The sequence below is a fragment of the Cupressus sempervirens genome, chromosome 2 (assembly GCF_028749045.1).
Source record: "Cupressus sempervirens isolate cs-2001-9-10 chromosome 2, ASM2874904v1, whole genome shotgun sequence".
NCBI lineage: Eukaryota > Viridiplantae > Streptophyta > Pinopsida > Cupressales > Cupressaceae > Cupressus > Cupressus sempervirens.
In genome coordinates this window covers 312,989,486-313,009,937 of record NC_143119.1, presented here as the reverse complement: position 1 = coordinate 313,009,937, position 20,452 = coordinate 312,989,486, and positions in this window count along the sequence as shown.

The following is a 20,452-nucleotide window of genomic DNA, read 5'->3' as shown; positions in this document are numbered from 1 at the left end:
CATCAAAGGATGAGGGTGTTTGTTCTTAGTAGCAGAGAATGGATTTTCAAAAGGTTCTTCTTCATTCTCATTGTGTGGTTCTTCAAGTTCAGGATTAAAAATGTCTTCCTAAATATTACAGGGAAGAAATTTCCCAAAGGGGTCACTTCTTCTATCCATGCAAAGTAATGAAAAATCTAATCTAACATAATGACTTTAGGGTTGAATTAGATTGACACCCTCCCCAACAACGATGCCAAAAATGGTCTGTCAGCTAACTACCTTTGTAATAAAGGATTGGACATCATTTTACATTGACTCCATGACTAGAAAAAATTATGTATATTCTTAAGAATAACATACTGACTTCATTTTATTTGTCAACCCAAGAGCGTAAGCTTGAGAGTGTGGCTACAAAGTCTATGCTTTGATTCCTCTTTAAGTCACTATAGCTACAATAGGAAAGAAATGCTGAAGGAAACTAAGCTAGGAACCAAAATTGCATTTTCCTTAAAGCTTAGAGTAATGCTGAAAATAGTAAATCTACTTAAACACCTATGCTACAGGAACAATTCAATGATTCTATTATCAATGCATGTAGGAATAATAGAAGTCTACTTTGTAAGGAAACAAACTAAGAAACGAAATCTATTTTAAGAAAGTATTTCACTCACCAAGTGGGTCCCCTTGGATGAATGAATGGAAAACAATAAAGTTTGAGGGTGGAAACTTGAATTCTTTATTCTATTCATTGATAATAAGAGATTACATTTGGAAACAAGATTCTACTCTACTGAACGAAATAATCTACTCTATTTTCCTTCTGGTTAAAACTAGGAAAAGATCAAAATCCCTTTTCAAGGTTACAGTGGAGATTATTTAAAGGAAAGCTTTAACAACTTTCTACTCCTACAATCACTCCATCAATGAGTATCAATTACAAATCATAAAGTTTACAACAATAACACTATTAATTGTGTTTTAACTCCCCTAGGAATATAATAGGTTGAGGAAGCTATCTTCATGTGCCACCATAACATAATTTGCACCATGATCTTCTCACGCAGTGATTCATCAATTATCTTGTTGGCTTTGACTCAGTGCTAAAATGTTGTCTTTAATATGCATAGAAAACACCTGAAAAGCATTAAATGCAACAACTTCTACATACATGCATTTATTTCATCATCAATTTTAGAAAAGGTATAATGTTCAGATTATTACTCATGCAAATCCTATGATTGTAGGAAGGAACCTAACCAAACATAGCATGGATGAGGAAATATTTGTCAGCATGTAATATCCTTCATTAAACCATGGATTCAAGAAAACACAACATAACTGATCAATCTATACTTCAATCTTCATGTCTTTAACATATAGATAGCATATCTATAAAACATAACTTCTATTTCTTAAACCATAGAGTCATAAACTATTTATTGCAAGATAATTCTTTAAAAACAAGATAAAAGGTTTTGAAAATAATGGCCTTTTAGAGGCTCATCAGGGATAATAAATTTATGAGTCATTTTTTAAAGACTCTACGGCATAAATTAGGCACTAATATATCATTTGGATCTTCCTATCATCCTCAAATGGATGGGGAGACAAAAGTGGTCAACAAGAGCTTGGGAAACATCTTAAGGTGTTTAACCAAGGAGGATAGTTAGAGTTCGGACAACATCATTACACAAGAAGAGTATTCTTGTAATGATAATATCATTAGATCCACTAGGAAGAGTTCATTTGAAGTGGTGTATGGAGTGCATCCTAGAGGCATTCTTGAGATAAGGGATATGAATGCATATGTAGAGGTCAATGGAGTGGCTGAGGACTTTCCTCTTTCAATGAAAGAGGTTCATGACATGGTCAAATAGATATTGAAGCAAAATACAACAACCATGAAGCAAAGGGTAGATGCCAAGAAGAGCAATTTGCAATTTCAAGTTGGGGACTTTGTTATGGTCTATGTCAATAAGAATAGATTGTCCAAAGGAGAATCACATAAGCTTCAGATGAGGAACGTGGGGTCATGCAAAATTCTTGCCAAGTATGGAGTCAATGCTTACCAAGTTGATCTACCAGCTAATATGGGCCTATCCACCAATTTCAATGTTGTAGACCTAGTAGCATACAATGGTCCCAATCCATCTTCCACTCCAACACAGAATGCATACCTACAAGACATTGTAGCAACCCTACCCAAGGCATCTACTAGCAAGTTTCTAGCTGAAAAGATACTAAGCTCCAAAGTGTACAAGGTAACTAGGAATAAGACCTATATGAAGCATCTTTTCAAGTGGCAAGGAAAATAAGAAAGCGAGGCAACTTTGGTCACAGAAGGAGATTTCAAGAAGAAGGGCATTGTTCTTTCTCTCATTCCCTCTTAAAGTCCTAGAAGGGATTTTTGGCTCATTAAGGGTGTATAGTACAGGAGCACTGAGGTTAGTCTAAGAAGAAAATAATGGTGTAGGATTCCGGACATGAATTAGAACCTAGTAGTGAGGAATAAGATTCATGAGTCATGCACTGATTACCAATGTAGGAGTAAGATGAAAAAAGTTGGTGCAATGTTGCATTTGTAGTCAAAATGTTGTTAAATTGCAAAAAGCTAATTTAGAGAGTCAAACAAGAAAGCTAAGATAGGTAGACATGGGAATGGTCAAAATATGGCCTAATTATATTCCATGCATGTTTTTGAGTCATATGGTATGATCCTACCAAGTCTCAGTTGTCAAAATGCAAAAATTGTCAATTTTACAAAAAGTGCAACTTTTTCTTATAAACTTGCAAGATTGATTGAAATGGTTCTTGGAAGGTTACCAACACTTGGAATTTAGTCAGGTTAGGCATGGAATGGGTATATGAACATCCTGAAGCATTTTGTACAGTTTAGAAGTTTGTAGTTGTACGACATGCTACAAAAGGACAACGAATCCATGACATTTTGAATGAGAATTTTAGTTTTTGATTGCTATGTAATTAGAAGTAGGAATTTTATTTACAATATAGTTTCTACTTTGTGTTGAATAAGTTTTTTTTTTGGTATAATTTGTTTTCAATCCATTTGGTGTGCAAAATAAATCTTTTTGTAAACAAATTACTCATTGGCTTGTATTGAGCAGTTTGGAAACAAATATGTCTACCAGCATTCCCCATGGTTGAAACCTCATGAAACTTTGAGGAATTCTAGTTGAAATCCTATAGAGTATGTGGGAAAAATCATGGAGTTTTTAATGAAGGGCCAAGCTTATTTCTTGGAAACCCTAGGCAAAACCATGAGATATTTGGCTTGAAATTGAGCCAAGGAAAGAATGAATCTTGCAAGCATAGAGAAATTTGAATTGAATGGGTGTCAGGACCTAGTAAATCATTCAGTGGAGCCACTACATGTGGATGTACAAGTCTTCAATCTCATTTAGAAAGAAGCAAAAGCTACTAAACCCTAGAAAACCCTTAAAAATAGGGTTAGGACATTCAGTAGAGGTTGGGAGTTTGACACCATAGGAATCTTGAATGCCTTGAACAAGGGTATCAACATATGGAATTTATTTGGAGACCACTTTCATAAATTTTTTTTAAAAAGTCAAATTAGTCAGTTAGGAGGCCTAATTGAGGGCTAATAGTCCTAATAGGATATTTTGAAGATTTTTTAGGGATCATATAGAAACCAAATGAATTGAGTGTGGGAAATGAATGGGAAGGAGTCTAAGAGACCCTAAGAAGAGCCTCCAACCCTTGCAAGAATATATCCACTAGTTAGGAGGCCAAAATAAAGGTGACAAGTACATGAGGAAGCCATAATGGATAGGTCATCATATGGGAAAAGTTTTTCCTAGCATATTAAGGATTTATTTTGGAGAAGAGGATAACAAAGAGTGTTTATCCATCAACTACATTACCCTATCCTAGTCCTATTAGAAAGGTAGGAGAATCCCCAAGGGAGATATCCTACCCCCAAAAAACAACCACAACACAAAATATAATATTAATACATAGATTTTAATCCACACAATGCCAATTCTCATAATAAGTTTTTCATCCAACATGCCAAGTTGTAAGGCATTCTGTGTCATAGAGAAATACATCAACAACTAAAATAAAAGTTCAACAACATATTGCAAGATCAAAAACCATGAGGCAGCTAAGATTTGCAACCTTGTAGAGAACAACAAGAAGAATTTAAACTGATGCTCACAAGACACCAAGCAACCTTCTTGTTTCCCAAGCCATACTTAGCTAATAGTTCTACTCAAACTTGAATATCTCAGCTACTCATCTTCCTCCACTTGAATTCCCAAAAATTATGGCTACAATAGTATCAAAGCCCTCCTTAAATACTTGCATGGACAAAGGTCAACCAATTGCACTTAAATTTATTAAATGTGTGCCCACATAAAATATCTTGGCTACAAACATTAAATACATAACTTAAATTAAATACTTAGGATAGGCCCAAGTTTACAATGCATAACTAACACATAAGACCATATAAGAATATGTGAACTTAGAAAGAGGTTTCCATTCCAACTAACTATCCAAATCCAAGTGTTAAATATATAACCAGATAACATATAGGTCTGAAAGTCCAGACTACACTTGACCTTATTACCCTATATAGTATGTATGACATTATATCTATCCTTCCTCTAATGAGATGATGACTTCATGGAAGGTTATGTGTTATTATTAAAAACTAATTTAATCACTGTGTATTAGCTAGAATTTAATGATAACCAATCATGTAAATCACTAATTATGGAAGAGGCATATGGGCTAACTTAGACAAGAGACATGCCCATTCAAGTGTCATGTCCTTTAGTCGGGTATATGGGATGGTTAGTATTGCAGTTTGAAGAACACAAAATTACAATCAAGTTTTGTTCTTCAAGCAATATCGTCCTACTGATTTATTGCAGAAATATATAACATTTTGATCAGAAGTAAAGGTGACAACTTCTTCAATATTCAGATTATTAAGAAGACCATTCTCAACAACCAAAGATAGAATTCAAGTCTGATTCAAAGGGGTATTAGAGCTCTATTAGTTGAACCTAGGCTTTACAAAATTTAGTTATCAAACTTCATATATATCTAGCAACATTCCCTATCTTCAAATGGCATACACAATTAGACCTGAGGATAGGTTTGATGGGAAAGAACATTTTGATGCTTGAAAATTTAGAATCATGATTATTCTTGAAGAGAATGATGTCAAACAATCTGTTGATAAAGCATCCAAACAACCACTAGTTGAACCTCATAAATCCATCTAGAGCAAAAAAAATTAAAAAGAAATTCAAATCATATTAGATGGAGTAAAAAATGATATTGTACCTATTCTTACAAAACATCAAACTACATTTGATATGTTGAATGCATTACAAAATGCATATGAACTCAACAGTGCAACTAGGGTTCTAGTACTGAAAAGGAAACTAAATCACATTCAGATAAAGAAAGGAGAATCAATGAATTCTTACTTGCTAAGGGTTGTTGGCATTAGAGATGAACTATCCAGTATAGGAACCATTATTAGTGATATAGAATTATCACTAACTACTATAGATGGATTACCAGATTCATGGGAGGCTTTTACACAAGGAATAAGTGCTAGAGATAATCTTCCTAACTTCAATAGGCTTAAGAATGATATTCTTCAAGAAGAATCCAAAAAGCTAAAGAAAGGAAGGAAACTAAAAATAGAAGATGAAGAACTTCATGTTCTTAATACAAACTCATATAAAGGCAAAAAGAAGCATTTCAAAAAGAAAAAGGGAAATCAAAAGAATGGGAAACCCAAGAAATTTTTATCTAAAATAAAGTGTTTCAAATGTATAAAATTTGGACACTATAGATCTAATTTTCCTAAAAATTCTAAAAAATAAGAAAACTATACAAATGTTATTAGGGAAGAAGATACCTATGATCTTGAGAACCTATTTTGTACTCCTCACTATCAAATGAAATTTCTAATAAAGCATGGGTAATTGATAGTGGGTTTTCTAGATAATATAATAGGATACAAAGAAACACTAGACTCTCTATCAAAGAAGGTTAATAGTGAAGTTAACATTGGTGATAATTCAGCATACTCAGTTGAAGGAATTGGAAATTTCACCTTGAAACTAAATTCAGGAAATACTCTTCTTCTCAAAGGTGTACTCTAAATACTAGGAAATAAAAGAAATCTAATCTCAATTACAGTACTTGATGATGATGGGCATAATGTTGCATTCATGGATGGAAAAGTATTAACTTGGGAAAAGAACTCTGCAATCAAGAAAGCAAAGATGATTGGTCAAAGAAAAGGATACTTGTATGAATTGAATAGGGAATCTAGTCAACCTATTCAAGCCTTAGTTCATGAAGCTACAAACATAAATGAAATATGGCACAGATGATTAGGGCATCTAAATTTCAAAACCTTATCAACTATGGAGAAGATGGTTACTTGATTACCTAAACTAAAAAAAGACTACTCAAGCATATGCAAAGGGTGTGCTCTAGGTAAGAATAGTAGAAGTCCATTTCACGATAGCACTAGGAAAAAAAAAAAAAAAATTGGAATTAATTCATTTAGATCTATGTAGGCCTATGTATGTTCCTTCTCATGGAAGATCTTGGTATTATATTTTGTTCATAGATGAATTCTCTAGGAAAACATGGATTTACTTCTCAAAATGCAAAGAATCAAAAAAAATTCTAAAGAGATTTAAAGAATTTAAATCATGAACTAAAAACCTTTAAGGACACAAAATTAAAACCCTTAGAATTGATAACAAAGAGGAATATACCTCAAACTTGTTTAAAAAGTTTTGTAAAGAATTAGGGAATAAGAGGGGGTACATTGTTCCTTATAATCCAGAACAAAATGGGATAGTAGAAAGAAAGAATAGAACAATTATAGAAGTTTCTAGAGCTAAGACTTTCAATCAAAATCAAGAATATTACCTTTGGGAAAAAGCCTCTTGTACTATTGTTTATATTAAAAAAAAGAAGCTGCATTCTTACTTTAGAGATAAAACTCCTAAAGAAGTATTTATAAGGTCAAACCTAATATTAGTCATTTTAGGATTTTTGGGTGTCATGTATATATCCATGTTCCGAAAGAAAAGAGAACCAAGTTAGAACCCTTTGGAAGGAAAGGTATTTTTGTAGGGTATAGTGAAACATCTAAGGCATATAGGATTTTCATACCTGGACAGAAAAGTATTGAACTTAGTAGGGATGTGATTTTTGAAGAAGATCTTGCATTCAAAAGACCACTGAGTTTTGAAGAACCTTCTCCTTTATCTAGTTCTAAAAGAAATAATGAATCTAGGTCCCAGAGGGAGGACTTAGAAGAAATTGAAGATGAAATTCAAAATATGAATCTTGAAGAAAATCAAAATTTAAAGAAAAGACCACTTTGGGCCATTAAAACAGTTGAGGTGGCTCAAGACTTTGTTGCACTTTCCAAAATAGTCAAAGAAAGCATAAGACCTAAAAGATTCTCTAATTATATAGCAAACATGAGTGATTTATCCAAAATAGAACAAACCAATCCTTCTAATGCTATTAAACATACAACTTGGAAAGAAGCTATGATAGAAGAATACCAATCTATTATGAATAATGATGTTTGGAAAATCTCTCATTTATTCCAAAAGGATATTTAAAATAAAGCATGCTACTAATGGTAGCATTGAAAAGTATAAAGCTTGATTTGTAGCTAGAGGATTTTCTCAGAAGGAAGGGATTGATTATGAAGAAACATTTTCTCCTATTGCCAGATATACCTCTATAAGAGTAGTCTTAGTAATTACAGCATCAAATGGATGGAAAGTACATCAGATGGATGTAAAAACAACATTCCTAAATGGAAAGATTATAGAAGAAGTATATCTGGAAAAACCTGAAGGATTTGACATTCATGATCCTAACACTTTTGTTTGCACGCTGAAGAATTCTATGTATGGGCTTAAACAAGCTCTGAGGGCCTAGTATGAAAGAATTGATAAGTATCTCACCGGCTTAGGATTCTCCAAGAATGAATTCAATCCAAATTTATATTATAAAAGAGATAAAGATGATATGGTAATTCTTATACTACATTTTGATGACTTACTAATAACAGGTGATGATCATCTCATAAATTAGTGCAAGATAGATCTAACTAGAGAATTCAAGATGAACGATTTGGGACTCCTTCATTACTTCCTAGGAATGGAAGTATGAATTTTTTTTGATAGTATCATACTTAATCAAAGGAAGTATACATTAGAAATTTTGAAGAAATTTGGAATGTCGAATTGCAAGTCTATGTCTTCTCCAATGGAGACTAATCTACATAAACTTAAGGAAGCAATAGCAGAATCACCTTCCATAGATTATACACTCTATAGATAGATGATTAGGTCCCTTATTTACTTAGTAAATACAAGACGAGATATTTGATATGCTATTAATGCCTTAAGCTAGTTTATGTGTGAGCCAAAGGAGATTCACCTAGTTACAGTTAAACACATTATGAGATACTTACAAGGCCTCTAAATTTTGGACTAAAATATCAGAAAGTTGATCTAGATTTGCATGGATTCACTAATTCAAATCAGGGAGGAAGTGTCGAAGATAGGAAAAGTACTATAGGATGTTGTTTCAGTTTAGGATCAATGATGATATCTTGGATATGCAGAAAGCAGTCTTCAATAGCTTAGAGTTCCACAAAAGTCTAATACATTATAGTAGCGATGGCCTCTCGAGAAGCAGTCTGGCTAAGGAAGTTACTTATGGGATTATTTGGGCAAGCTATGAATCCTACAATTATTCATTGTAATAATCAGAGTTCCATCAAGCTTTCAAGGAATCTAGTTTTTCATGACAAGTTCAAGCATATTGAAATTCCTTACCATTATGTAAGAGATATGGTAGACATGAATTTTGTAAAATTAGAATACATTTACACTATAGATCAGACAATAGAAATACTCACCAAACCCTATCTAGAGTAAAGATAGAACACTTTAGGAGGAGACTTGGTATGGTTCAGTTGTAATCTATTTGTACTCTTTAATTTTATTTTTTCATGCTATTGACTATTATGGGCTCCACCATTTGTATTCATTATTTAAGAGGTGATGATCTTTGAGATAATGAATGGTTCTATAAAAGAAATTATAAGAGGTGATGATCTCTTAGATAATGTGCTAAATAGTAGAGTTCTACTATAAGATCTAGATGAGTTTAAAGATCATAGTGTGATGTAGACATTACTATGTCTATGAGTTACAATTTGGATAAAGGAAAATTTTTATTATTCTCCAGGTTTATCCTACATATTCTAGTAGCTCTTAAACTCAAGATCTTGTTGTGATATAGATATACTAATTTCTATGAGTCACAACTTGGATAATGAAGAAATTAAATTACTCTTCAGATTTATCATGTATATTAACACTAGTAGCAATGATTTGTCATATCACAGGTTTAGTAATATGACATTGTATCATGTGTTCTGTGATATACATAATAGGAAGATTTAGAGAGATATAGAGTATTAATTCTTTCTTATTCATTTGTATTGATGTTGCTAGATATGATATCTCTTTGTATGATTATCTGGTTAAGAGGGAATGTTAAGTACATAATCAAATAACATATAGGTCTAAAATTGTAGACCGCACTTGACCTTATAATCCTATATAGTACATATGATATTATTGTTATAAATTCTTTAGAATAATTTAGAGGGGTGGGTGATGAATCATTTATTCAAGGTCCAAGTGTCCAATTCAAAAAATTTCAAGTAAAGTGAGCTTGTTAAGCTATTCATTCATCCAAGCTTAAGCATTCCTACTTAGCAAGTTACTATAAATCAACATGCAAGAATAACACATGAAGAATCAACACATAACATAGTTATTTACATTAAAAACCAATTTGGAAAAAACTACCAGTAACATGCAACTCAATTCTCACTTTTCTGAAGTGATGCCCTATGAAAGGCCTTCCCTGTTAAAGGCTACAACACACTATTAAATGTGACCTAGTTAAAGGATTTAACCATCCTATTAGAAGTGGGCCTAGTTAGAGGACCTTATAACATTCACTTGGAATGCCACCCTGTTAAAGGATTTACAAATGGTCATTAAACCAACCTAAGTCCATAGGATTTTTACCCTCACTGATACAATTGTTAGAGAATAACAATAAGGGATTTAGACATGATTACAGCTTACAACTTATCTTGTAGATTTTAGATCACTTCTTTAGCTCATAACATTGCTTGGTTTTTAGTCTCTACAGCTCTTGACAGCTTGTCTTCCTCTTCAAGCTTTGTCTCCTTGAGTCTTCTTGCTCGATTTACTAGTGCAATCCTCTTTTTCCTGACCACTTATCAAAGTAGAGTCTCTGTTCTCTGTTCTTCCTTCTCCTTGATGTCTTCTCTTTGACACCCTTCAACCACTTCGCAATTTGGCACACTAGCAACTCTTTCTTCTTGGCCTATAACTCCTTAAATAGAAGTTTGGAATTGCCTTTCCCACTCAATTCTTCCCTCCTTTAATTTTAGTTTGAATGGATTAGGTAGGATTCATTGAATCTAACCCACATTTTGTTCCTTCTAGAAACATCTTGAAGAATCCTCTTGAATTTTCTCTAAAATGATTTACATAGAATTTTGTGCCACTAGCTCATCATTCTTATCCTCCAACTAGTTCACAAAATTCAAGGTAAGTAATTTGTTGGCTCAAATTTGGCAAATCTTTGACTTTTCCAATAATGCAACAACTCGACATTATTGAAATTCAGGTGCTCGACACATACTCTATTACTCAGCACCAACAACATTTTACTAATGCTTGGCACCTACTATGGATTCACTTGGCATCCACTAAGAGTTTCTAACGCTTGACACTTGTTACTTTTCTCAGCACCTAAACACACTTGGCTCCTTCTGTATCACTCAATACATTCTAGATTTTTCATTTGCTCAACTCTAACTAAAAAATTTGCTCAGTTTGAACTAGCTTGCTTGGCACTCACTAATGAATTTAGTTCAGCTTTATAGTCAACCTTGTTCCAACTTATTCCTCTAGTGTTTCTGAGTGTGACCAACCTCTGTATCTTCAAGTATATTAGCAATAAATCATTTGACCATTTTTTTAGCTGATCCTTGCACTTCATTACAAAACAATAACTCAACCTTTCCCTTAGGTGCTCTTGTTACATCTTGTTGATTAAGTCCTCTTCATCAATCAAACAAGTTATAGTACTTAGATCCTATAAGTAATTGTCATTCCAGCAAATAGAAAGTTTGACATCAATGAAAAAACAATGATTGAAAACATTATTTATCAACAATGTCCATCTTTGCAATCAATATTCTTCTCATAGTGATCTTTTCAATCAAATTTCCAACAATCTCCCTCTTTGGCATTGATGGCAAACCAAACTGATCAACCATCAAACCAAAATATTCAACCACAGTATCAAAATGCTAACTAGGGTAGAATAGTAAGTCAAATGCCAAAAAGAAAACTATATTCAAAACTATTCATTCTATCAACAGCATAAGTTCTTTGACTTCCTCTGAATTCTTTTGCTGATAGACTGTCTTCTCCTTCTTTGTTCTGCAATTCCTCTGATTGATTCTTGGTTGCACTATTTTCTCCCTCTAAGCTACTATTTCCCTTTGCATATCTAAACCATTGTTTTTCTTTTTTAACTCCCTCTTACATTCTCTCCCTCTGTATGCATTGCTCATCTTCTGCTATTCTGATATCAGCTTCTCTATTCTTCTCCCTCAACTGTTGATCAATTTCTTATTACTTCTCCCTCTTTGATAACAATGTCAAAGACATACTATTTCAGCATCTTAACATGCAAGTGTAGCTTTTGTAGGTACTCTAATTTCACCCTTTGTCACCTTGCTTGTGACTAATTTGGAACTTCAACATTTTAATTACTTCAGGAAAAATCCTAAAGCAAGTATCCTCTGCATCAATGTAATATTTCAACAATCAACTCAATTGATGCAAGGCAATCTTTTTTGTTACTTAATTAGCCTTGGCTATAGTCGAAAGCATCTTTGGGTAATGCTTTTTTAAAGATGTCAAAAATCTATTCCTTTCAACTAACATATTCCATCCTCACTTGTTTGTCTTCCACCAATTCTCTTACATAGTGATACTTAATTGCAATATGTTTTGTTTTGGCATGCATCACAGGATTCTTTGATATGTTGATGGCACTTGTGTTATCACAATAAAGTATCATAGGTTCAGTTACTTCTTCCTTCATACCTTGCAACAAATGTTTGATCCATACAATATTAGTGTAGTTGATAGTAGCAACAACATATTCAACTTCTGTTGTGGATTGTGAGGTACAACTTTGCTTTTTTCTTGTCCAAGTAATCAATCTTTTACCTAAGAAAAGTGCTCCTCCACAGGTGCTTTTTCTATAATCAATATTACCTCCCCAATTTGCATCAGTATAGGCTCTTAACTCAAACTTTTCACTCCTCTTGTAGTATAAACCAAAGTCATCAGTTCCTTTTAGGTACCTCAATATTCTCTTTACTACCATCAGATGATTTTCTCTTTGATTTGCAAAAAATCTTGGCACTATCCCAACTGCTACTACAATGTCTAGTCTATTATGTACAACATACTACAACTTTCCAATCATTGATCTATACATTGTCTGATTCACTTCAGTTGACTCATCATTCTTGGATAACTTATGTCCTATTACTATTGGTGTATTGACTAGTTTTGAGTCTTCTAATTGAAATGTCTTGACTATATCCTTGATATATTTTGATTGGGTCAAAAATATGCCATGCTTTAGTTGATGTACTCGCAATCCAACAAAGAATTTGATTTCTCCAAACATTGACATCTCAAACTCATGTTTCATTTGATTAGCAAAATCTTTGCGTAGAACATCTTTTCCTCCAAATATTATATCATCAGCGAAGATTTTAGATATCAAAATGTCTTTACCTTTTTCTACGTTGATATATAGGTTGATGTTATCATCTGTTCTCTCAAATCCTATCTTCACAAGGTATTTGTGCAATCTCTCATACCATGCTCTAGGTGCTTGCTTTAAACCATAGAGTGCTTTATGCAATTTGCAAACCATATCCTTGTTATTGTCATCAAAAAATCCCTTTGGCTATTCTATGTACACTTCCTCTTCCAGTATACCATTCAAAAAAGTAGAGTTCACATCCATTTGGTAGACTTTGAAACCTTTATAAGTAGCATATGCAAGTTGTGTTCTTACTCCTTCCATCCTTGCAAGAGGGGCAAATGTTTCTCCATAGTCAAGTCCTTCTTCTTTTGCATAGCCTTTGCAAACTAGTTTGGCTTTGTTTATTGTTATCTCACCATTTTCATCAATTTTCTTCCTAAACACCCATTTGGTACCAATTACATTCTTATCAGCTAGTCTAGGAACTAGGGTCTAGGTTTTTTTCTTCTCAATCTAATCTGTCTCCTCCTCCATAGCTTTATGCCAATTATCATTTTGTAGTGCATCTTTCATTGTTTTGAGCTCAATTTTTCTTAGTAAACATTATTCTTTCCTTAGTCTATTCCTTGTCATTGGTCTAGCATCCTTGTCACCAATGATTTGTTATGCAAGGTGATGTCTACTCACATACTTGGCTAGTCTTGGTTCTATCCTTATTTCCATGTTTGGTTCTTCAGCTTCAGAGTCACTTTGCACATCACTATCTAGTATTTCATCATCTCTCCCATGTGTACTATTTTAAAAATTAGAATGTAAATTATCTTCATTCTACAACTTAGCTTTTGAATGTAGCTTGGCATTCATTGGTTGTGATTTGGCTGATACTGAAATTTGTTGCTGATTTCCAGCTTGATTGGTAACACCATCTTCAGTTGCTATACCTTCATATAAGATCTATAATCTTCTAGTTTCTTGGTTTCATCAACTTGGACTTCTACATGCTATCAAAATTTACATTTGCACTCTCCACAATCTTTTTAGTGTTAGTGTTCAAACACTTATATGCCTCACTTCTAGTGGAGTATCCAAGGAATATGCCTTCATCACTCTTTGCATCAAACTTTTCATTTCTAGTATCTTTAAGACTATAGCATTTACAACCAAATACTTTGAAATTTTTTACATTAGGTGAGTGAGCATACCATAATTCAAAAGGTGTTGCATTTTTTCCTTTCTTGACTTGAGCTTGATTCAAGGTGCAAACAGCAGTACTTATAGCTTCTCTCCAATACTCTAGAGCAACATTTTTCTCCATCATCAAGGTTCTGGCACAGTCTATCACTGATCTATCCCTTCTTTCAGCAATTCCCATTTGAAGTAGAGTTTTTGGTGCTGATGTTTTCCTTTTAATACATTTGTCATTGTAGAATATCTCAAATTCTTTTGATGTAAACTCTCCTCCTCTATCTAATCTCAGGCACTTGAGACTCTTTCATGTTTCTTTCTCAACTTTGGCCAAATACCACTTAAACATTTGAAATGCATCAATTTTTTTCTTTAAGAACATAGTAGTCATCATCCTAGAGTAGTCATCCACAAATAACATTATGTATATGTCTCCTTGGTAGCTTTGTACTTCTATTGGACCACATAAGTCTGTATGAACTAGTTCTAGTACTTCTTTGGAAGTGTATGTTTTTCTTTTGAAACTAGATTTAGTCATCTTTCCTAGTTGACATTGTTTGCACATTGTGTTTTCAAGTTTCTTTAGCTCAGGAAAACCTCTAACTTTCTTCTTTTTGTTGATGCTAATTAGATTGTCAAAGTTAACATGACACAGTCTTTTATGCCTAGTCACATATCATCACGTCTAACAATAAGATAGGTTGCATCTTCCATCTCTAGGTAAAACAAGTTACTCCTAGTTTGTTCACCTTTTCCTATTAGATTTTCATCGGTGTTATAGATTTTGGCAGTTTTGTTTCCGAATTCTACTTTGTAACCTACATTGCATAACTGTGATACACTCAACAAATTGTAGTTCAATCCTTCAACATATATGCATTATCACATGAATTTTTTTTCGTAAGTTTAATAGAACATTTTCCTTTGATTTGACATGGAGCATCATTACCTAATCTAACACTATTTCCATCATATTGAGTAAAGGTAATTAACATACTTTTGTCTCTTGTCATGTGATGTGAGCATCCATTGTCTATGATCCACTTGTCATTTTTGTTCACACAAGTTACCAGTTTTTTTGCCTCATCTTCATCTTATTCATCCTTCATGGCTACATAGACTACTTCACCATTATTCCCATTAGAATCTTCTTCAACAATGTAGCATCTTTTGTCTTTGTCCTTGTAATCTTTGCTATTATCTTCTCTTTTGTTCTTGTACTGATTTCCTTCTTTGTAGTTTTTCTTCTATGTACACCTTGCAGCAATATGTCATACTTCATTGCAATTAAAACAAATGATAGAGAGCTTACCTTTGAATTTACCTTTGCCTCTATGGAATCTTCTATCCAATAGTGCTTCCAACTGTTCCACATCTTCCTCATTTGTGATGCTATCACTGCATGCATGTTTCCTTTTCTACTTTTCTTCTTTGATTTCACCTCCTTAGTGTCTTTCAATGTCATCTTGGCCTTGAAAGCAGATTCAAGGTTCTCAAGTCTATAGTTATCAAAGTTGGACAACTCAAATGTTGTGAGTCTTCCTACTATACTTTCAAAGGTTAGTGTGCTTCCTAGCACACACCTTAACTCTTGGATGGATGAATCTCTAATAGCATAGATAGGGAGTAGGGTTCTTAAGTATTTTTTGTTAATAGTGTCATCGTCCAGTTGACCACCCAAACTTCTTATTACACTTAGCACTTCTTTCATTCTAGCAACATATTGAGTAGCATTCTCTCCTTCCTCCATTTTAATGTCATCAAAATTTCCTCTGAGGCTTTCTTTCTTTGCTCTTTGAACATTTTGATCTCCTCCATAGATATCTAATAGGGCTTTCCACATCTTGAATATAGTATTGCATCCTTTGATCTCATCAAATTTGGCATAGCTGAGTGCAAAGGCAATCTCTAGCATAATCACCTATTGATCCAAGGAGCAGTTTCATCAAACTTTGCTAGGCATTGAACTTATCTTTGTTAAGCTTGGGAACTTCTCTCTTGGACATCTTGATCTTCCCACTTCTAGTACCTTTAAACTAAATTAGCAGATGGCTCTAATACCAATTGTTAGAAATGCTTCAGAATAACAGGGGGGGTGAATCAGTTATTCAAGGTCCAAGTGTCCAATTCAAACTTTTTCAAGTAAAGTGAGCCTATTAAACTATTCATCCATCCAAGCTTAAGTATTCCTACTTAGTAAGTTACTATAAATAAACATGCAAGCATAACACATGAAGAATCCACACATAACACAGTGATTTACATGGAAACCCAATTTGGGAAAAATCATCAGTAACATGCTACTCTATTCTCACTCTTCTAAAGTGATGCCATGTGAAAGGCCTGCCCTATTAAAGGCTACAACACACTATTAAAAGTGACCTAGTTAAAGGATTTAACCACCCTATTAGAAGTGGGCCTAGTTAGAGGACTTTATAGCATTCACTTGGAATGCCACCTATTAAAGGATTTACAAATGGATGTTAAACCAACCTAAGTCCATAAGATTTTTACCCTAACTGATAAAATTGTTAGAAGTAATAGTAAGGTATTTAGACTTGATTATAGCTTACAATTTATCTTGCAGATTTCAGATCACTTCTTCAACTAATAACATTGCCTAGTTTTCAGTCTCTACAGCTCTTGGCAACTTGTCTTTCTCTTCAAACTTTGGCTCCTTGAGTCTCCTTGCATGATATACTAGTGTAATCCTCTCTTTCTGACCACTTATTGAAGTAGAGTCTATGTGCACTATTCTTCCTTCTCCTTGATGTCTTCTCTTAGACACCCTTCAACCACTTCACAATTTGGCACACCATCAGCTCTTGCTTCTTGGCTTGTGACTCCTTAAATAGAAGTTTGGAATTGTTTTTCCCATTCGATTCTTCCATCATTTAATTTCAATTCAAATGGATTAGGTAGGATTCATTGAATCTAAGCCACATTTTGTTCCTTCTATAAACATCTTGAAAAATCCTCTTGAATTCACTCAGAAATGGTTTACATAGAATTTTGTGTCACTAGCTCATCATTCTTATCCTCCAACTAGTTCACAAAATTCTAGGTAACAAATTTTTTGGCTTAGATTTGGTGAATCTTTGACTTTTCTAATAATGCAGTAGCTCGGCATTATTGAAATTCTAGTGCTCGGCACATACTATGTTACTCGACACCAACTACATTTTACTAATGCTCAACACCTAGTGTGGATTCACTTGGCATCCACTAAATTTTTTTGACACTCGACACTTGTTACTTTGCTTGGCACCTGAACATGCTCGGCTCCTTCTGTATCACTTGAGACATACTAAATTTTTCATTTGCCTGGCTCTAACTGAAAAATCTACTCAGCTTGAACTAGCTTGCTCGACACTCACTAATGAATTCAGTTAAGCTTTGTAGTCAACCCTGTTCCAACTTATTCCTCTAGTGTTTCTAAGTGTGATCAACCTCTGTATCTTTGAGTATGTTATCAATACATCCTTTAACCATTGTCTTAGTTGATCCTTGCACTTCATTACAAATCCATAACTCAACCCTTCCCTTAGGTGCTCTTGTTACATCTTGTTGATTAAATCCTCTTCATCAATCAACAAAGTGATAGTACTTGGATCTTATAAGCAATTGTCATTCCATCAAATAGCAGGTTTGACATCAATGACAAAACAATGATTGATAACATTTTTTATCAACAATCTCCCTCTTTGCAATCAATCTTCTTCTCACAATGATATTTTTAATCAAATTTCCAACAATTATATGTATCCTTCCTCTCGTGAGATGGAAACTTCATAGAAGGTTATGTGTTATTATTAAAAAATAATTTAATTAATATGTGTTTGTTAGTATTTAATGATAACCAATCATGTAAATCGCAAATTTATGGAAGAGGTATATGGGCTGACTTAGGCAAGAGACATGCCCATTCAAGTGTCATGTCCTTTAGTCGGGTATATAGGAAGGTTAGTATTGCATTTTGAAGAACACACAATTAAAATATAGTATGATTCTTCAAGCAATATCATCCTACCAATTTATTGCAAAAATATATAACATTTTGATAAGAAGTAAAGGTGACAACTTCTTCAATATTCATATTATTAAGAAGACCATTCTCAACAACCAAAGATTGAATTAAAGTCTGATTCAAAGGCTATAGAATTTGTAGAATCTTTACACCAAGAGTACACAGACACCAACTCCCTTGAATTAAAGCTCACAAATACAATCTCCAAAGCTCTGCAATAAATAGGAACACATTACCAACAACCACAAAAAAGGATCTAACTCCAAGACGATGACTCCAAACATCATGCGTAGTTAAGGAAAGGTTCCCCAATATACTTCAAATAGATACCAGACTGTGTGAATCATAACTACACAAACTAGAGTAGAAGGACCCCACATACAAGATTGCTAACTTCTCTAGGATGCTCATGCATTAAGAATTGATGCTCGAGACATAGTTCTACCATCCTTGTTGGAGTTAACTATTATTTTACGTTCCCTTATATTTTGAGTATATGGGTCTCCATGCATAATCAGTTGTACAGTTAGTGCCATGCATAGTCTTTGTTTAGTTCTTTGGATACTTAAAACTTCAACACTTATATATCTTGTGCAATGCATAATTTATGTCTTCTTTGTAGTTTGCATGCTTTTCAAATGCATTAAATAATGAATGTTGAATGCATGAAATGGAAATAAAAAGAGTCAGATATTCTTAGAAGATATCATCTCTATATAGTGATCTTAGGTTATTAAGTTTATTAAGCTTCATAATAGAAGGCATGCTAGAGGAAAAATAATTGTCAAAACTTCATCTAGGAGGCAATCTGTAATAGATGGAAATGAATGAAATATTCATTGTTTGTGTAAAATTATTGTAGTACTATTGTTTTCCCTAATTTCCTATGTTTTTTTTCTTCTTGTGTTCATTAATTTCTACAAAACCAAGTGTGGGTTGTAAAACAAAAAACCTTTTATATCATGAACAAGACCTTGAAAAAATCAATAGTGATAGATAGGCAAATGGAATTTGAACTTTCCAACATAGTATGAGAGAATTTCATTAAGGAGAAGCATTGTTGAGGGTTGGTTGGAAATTTTGGTGTAGACAAAACTATTACTTTGATTACTAAGAATTATTCTTGGGAACATTTATAGTAAGACATGAATAACTTTGTATAGAGTTACAAAGTATGTGAGATGGAAAAAGGAGTGAAGTAGAATATGATGTTGTATCAACCATTACTTGTACCAAAGAAGCCATGGAAGGATGTCAATATGCATTTCATTATTTATTTTCCAAGGACAAAACAAGGGCATGATTTGATATTTCTAGTGGTTGATATATTGTAAAGGATTGCACATTTCATTCCTTTCAAGAAGAATAGTGACGTTGTACATGTTCACAAGTTATTTTTTAGAGATGTGGTGAGACTATATGGTCTTCCAAAAAGTATACTTTATGATTGGTATACCAAATTTGAAGATTATTTGTGATATACATTATGGAAGCATTTGAAGATATATTTTAATTTAACTTCGTCACATTATCCACCTACTAATGGAAAGACATAGATTGTGAATCAAAGTTTGGGGAATTTATTGAGAATTTTTTTTGGAGAAAGCCAAATCTTGGGATTTGATTTTAGTATAGGAAAAAATTTCATACAATAATTCACTCAATAGGAGTAGAGGAAATCCTCATTCCATATTGTATATGGGAGTACTCCCAGAAATGCTTTCGAATTTAGGCAGTTGGATAAAGGAGAGATAAGTAGTGTTGAAGAAAAGGATTTTGGTGAATATTCAAACAATATCCATGAGGTGATGAAGCACATTACAAGGATGAATATATAGTATAAGGTTAAGGAAGATGTGAAAAGAAGGTATGAGGAATTTTAGATTTGAGATGAAATCATGGTTCATTTGAGGAAGGACATATTTATAGTGGACACATAAAATTTAAGTTGAAAATGAAGCAGTTTAGACCATTCAAAATACTAAAAAATTATGATTATGTAAATGCTTATGAAGTATTGTTTCCTACCAAAATAAATATTTCACTAGTAAGTAACATTTTAGATCTAATGGAGTATCAGAAGGAGTGTTGGAGATAAATTTGTAGGAGTAAAGTGAATTATTTTAGTAGCTACATTAGCTATGGAGATTAAGGGGATACCATAAAGTTTTTTTGGAAGGAGCACAAGAAATAGAACATATTAAGATTATCTTGTCAAATGGAAAGTGAGCCCTGTAGAAGATTCATCATGGTTAGCAAAGAAGGAGGATGACAATCTTAGTTTTCCTCTGACTA